Source organism: Tympanuchus pallidicinctus, unplaced genomic scaffold, assembly GCF_026119805.1.
Source record: "Tympanuchus pallidicinctus isolate F22 unplaced genomic scaffold, pur_lepc_1.0 scaffold4, whole genome shotgun sequence".
Lineage (NCBI taxonomy): Eukaryota > Metazoa > Chordata > Aves > Galliformes > Phasianidae > Tympanuchus > Tympanuchus pallidicinctus.
In genome coordinates this window covers 43,159,101-43,163,376 of record NW_026294758.1, presented here as the reverse complement: position 1 = coordinate 43,163,376, position 4,276 = coordinate 43,159,101, and the positions used below count along the sequence as shown (strand labels likewise).

The window sequence follows — 4,276 nt, the reverse complement described above, 5'->3', positions numbered from 1 at the left end:
TTTCAAACGGAAATTGTTGCTCATGGAACATAGAAAGGCACTGTGACACTGTAAAGAGATGGTTGAAGGTGCTGTGCTCATTGGAGTCGCTAATTGATTTTAAATGACAATCTAGAGGGCAAAGACATATCACAAACACATATGCTATGCAAGTAGAACCAATGTACCTTCTGGACACCAGTGTAGTACAGCAGAAGATGAGAGATAGGGTATGACCATAGTCCTGTAATGCAATGATGTCACTTAAACTGGGTTCAGTACTGTGTTGTTGGTGTGTTCTTATCTGTAAATGAAATATAATTTCCTTGCACAAAATCTCATGCAGTCAATTGTCATTCAAAAACTAGAGTATTACCTAATGGGTAAAACATTATATAAGTAGTAAAATTCTTTCACCTCAAAAGTTAATTATATCAGAACATCCCCAGTGTAATGATATTAACAAATGATCATCAGCAATTGATTTGTTTCACTGATTTTGACAGCATAAACTATTCTACTGGTAGATTGTCCACCTTCCTAGAGATCTGCAGGAAGAAGCTGCTTCCCTGCACATTTGGATTTAATTTGTGTGTGTAACTAATAAACAACTATAACAAATGTGTATGGGACATCTAAAATAAGTATTGGCCAGCACCTATTTAAAATTCAAGTGCAACAGCAATTTAATAAAAACAGCTCCTCCAGAATGTGGCCATAAGGAAAGAGTTTACACAATCTGTTCATCTGCATAATTAGTAACTGAGGACCTGAGAACAGTTGGAACATTGCTGTGGGCAACCCAGGTCAGATTACTGATAATGTAAATAAAAAAGATTTAGATTTCTAAAAATTGCAAACATCAGAACGTAGCTAACAACAACCCTAACAAGAGCACACAAAACAAACCACAAGAGGGACAATTTGGAGAGCAAGGAGAGGCCATAAGGCTACTGTAAAAATCAACTAGTATGATATAATTTCATCAAAGACATAAAAGAACATGAAAAGAGAATATGGGGAAAGAATTTAGAAAAAAACAATGTATTTTGCTTATCATTTATGTAACAGTATATGAAGTTTATTTATGCCAGAAGCATATTTGCAAATATTACTCTTGAACACTAGAGAAAATAATCATTCTACTTATACTCATGTAGTACCATAACTAAGTATTGTCAGGAACCAAAACTCCTGTAGCCACAATGCAATTCTCTACTTTCTCATTGCTATAGTGGCAAAAGAAAACAACAACAACAAAAAAAAAAAACAACAGAATATCCAAGGCACAGTACAGACAAGTGATCTGTTTCCAGTAATACTGCAGGGCTTATGATGCAGTAGTTAGGTGAACACTGATCCTTTCCAGTGATTCGTTCGCCGCATCTTTAGAAGCAGGCATTTTTCAGAACACTAGACCAGTGTAGGCTAGACCTAAACTTTTACAAAGTAGCTTCAGTTTGTGAGCTTCTAGGTTTAATTCCACAGAGTCACTGAATATCCTAAATTGGAAGAAGCCCACACAGATCACTTAATCCAACTTCTGGCTCCACACAGCACCACGTAAAATCCAAACCCTCTGTCTTAGAGCTGATCTGTATTGCCAGCAATACTCTCAGGTATGTCTGTGACAGAAGACCTATCTTGGTCACTCCAGAGCAAATTGTCTCTACATTCAGGTGCTGCACTCAGCTCCAACAGCTGCCAGTATTTTCCTGTTCCTGCCTTCGACCTGCAGTGTACAGTGAGCACACAGATGTGTGCTTCCTTTTGTTCCTTCAATTCATATTCTTGATGGTTAATAGACAGCCACCTGTATATACATACACTCATGTTCTCAGAGCTCCAATTCAGCAAGCAATTTGAATTTCATAAGCACTTCACTCTGCCATTATGTCTGAGAGTCTGAGCAGATCATTTCAGCGTTACCACATTCTTATGCCGCCTAGTACTTCTCCAAATGATGATCTCACACAGTTCAACATACCAAATTCTAGATGGCTGAGACCTGCTAGAGGGCTGTAAAAGAGTTCCTTTTTCTGGTTATTATAATTACTATTTAATACTAACATACCTACAGCATGTCCTTATTCTGTGATAGGGAAATCTTTTCCCGAAAAATGAGACCTCGCAGGAAGTTGTGAGTTGTCAAAAGGAATGCTGCCTCTGGGACTGGGAATATAAAAAGGCAACTAGTTACATTCAAAATCTAAGGCAATGCTCATGCATTCCCTTTCCAAAGGAGCATAGTTTTTGCTTCTAAAACATGAAGTGCAATAGTTAACTCTAGACAGAGAGTTTAAGGATGAAATCAGGACAATCTTGGTGCAACACATTCTTTTGAGCTGGTGGAAGAGTTTTACTCATAACTATCAAATGCATTTTTTTGTCTGTTTATACTTCAGTTATTGTTCAATATCTATTAAAACAAAACAAAACAAGCCAAGAGAGGAATACCTTCAGTTAGTTTTATTATATGGCAACAGATCTACAATTGCAGGTTATTTCAGCCAAAATATTTTTTCTATTCCAAGCTCATGAAAAACTTCTACATTAATTGCACTTTGCTTTTCTTAAAAATAAAAATTAGAAAATTGCCTATCATACCAATGCTGCTACAGCACTTGAAAAGATGCATTACTTACTTAAATTCTATTGTAAATGCAGTTACTCTTGCAGTCACTTTCTTCCTTTTCTTTGCTACTTCGACTTCAGGTTTCAAAACATTTGCTAAAAGCTGTTTCAATTTCTGAATCTATATCAGAGATAGTCATTGAATGTCTAAATTTTTGAAAAGCTTTTTTGTTACACTGCCTTGTGAGAAATCAAGTTCAAAATGCAGCCTCTACGAAAGGATTTTGACCATTTTTTCTTTCTACTTGACCCAGAAATTCCCAGTGCACTAAGACTCTAAGAGAAAAAGAAGAGAGGTCCCCATATCTTTGGTTACTTCCACAGTGACTGCATACAAGTACTTTCTCTCCTTTTGAAATAAGATTTCATTCTCTCTTTTGAATAGCTGTCAAATTCCCTATGGCTTGGCTGAGTCTTAAAACACATCTATGACAATCACTACTGTATATGGGGTCTTTAAGTATGGTCTCATATAGTCTACTAAACTCCATATAGTTTGGGGTAAGAATAGCAGACTGGCAGCCTTGAATAAGAGAAAGCTGCAGGGAAATAAGCCATAGTATATCCTTGGCATTCTGAGGAAGAATTTCATCTCTGCCTATGATAGGTCCTATGACAGTTGAGTGTGGTCATGGTAACCACTTATCCACTTTGTGGACATGGGTGGAACTATCAAGAAATGGATGAATAATCAGCTCTGAACAATATGATCTGAATATGGTCGCTGCATCTTTGATACAACATACATAAGTTAATTTTGTACCCACTTTGAGAGCTGTAATTGCAGCAAAATACAGTGTATTCTTGACATCCTGTAACCATGTCTATATATCTATCTTGACCTTTCTGCTATTTTCTGGTTGGAAGAGAGATAATGTTTCATCCCAGTTGAAAAATATTCCCCATACTCTTTAGAAAGCACATTAAGTGCAATGACTCACACCACGGCCAGAAGGCTATAGCTGCAGCCGAGGCCATCCCAGCCAACACTCCAACAGTGACAGTACCTTGTCCCATACCCTTTCAGAGAAGCTGTCATACAAATAAACTGGCTTTCACCTTGTGTTTATGTGTAATTATTTATTTCATTCTCATGGCTGATCTAAAACAATGACACAGAACTCTTTTTACTGGTATGAGGAGAAGGCCAGAGAACATTGCCACCTCAACTCAAATTGTTATTATTTTTTTTTCTTGCAAACATGTGAAGTAAATTTATCTCTTTGAGTGATTTATTCTCCTAGCATTTACATGTGAGGTAGTGTGGCATGAATTCTGATGTTGCTTGTCCTACATGATAGTCTTCTATGCTGAAGATTTCCTTCCCCTGGGAAGATTTCCTTCCCAGGTACCAGTTCATATTGGAGGTCACCCAGATGGAATGCACTTTGGCAGAAGAGGATTCTGGGATCATGGTGGACACCAGGTTGAACACGAGTCAATGTGCCTTATTGACAAATAAAGTTAATGCTATCCTGGACTGCATTAGACAAGGAGTTATCAGCAAGTCAAGAGAGGCAATTCTTCTCTACTCAGCATGCCTGAGGACACATCTGAAGCGTTATGTCTAATTCTAGTTCTCTCCAAGACATGGGAGACATGGACATGCTGGAATGAATCCAGCAAAATGCCATGAAGATGATGGAGGAACTCTCATATGGGG

General features: G+C 37.6%; 1 pseudogene; it reads right to left on the bottom strand.

The window, feature by feature from the left end:
- Positions 1 to 2,690: 2,690 nt before the first annotated feature.
- Positions 2,691 to 4,027, bottom strand: LOC128089199 (ATP-dependent (S)-NAD(P)H-hydrate dehydratase-like; annotated as a pseudogene).
- Positions 4,028 to 4,276: the final 249 nt, after the last annotated feature.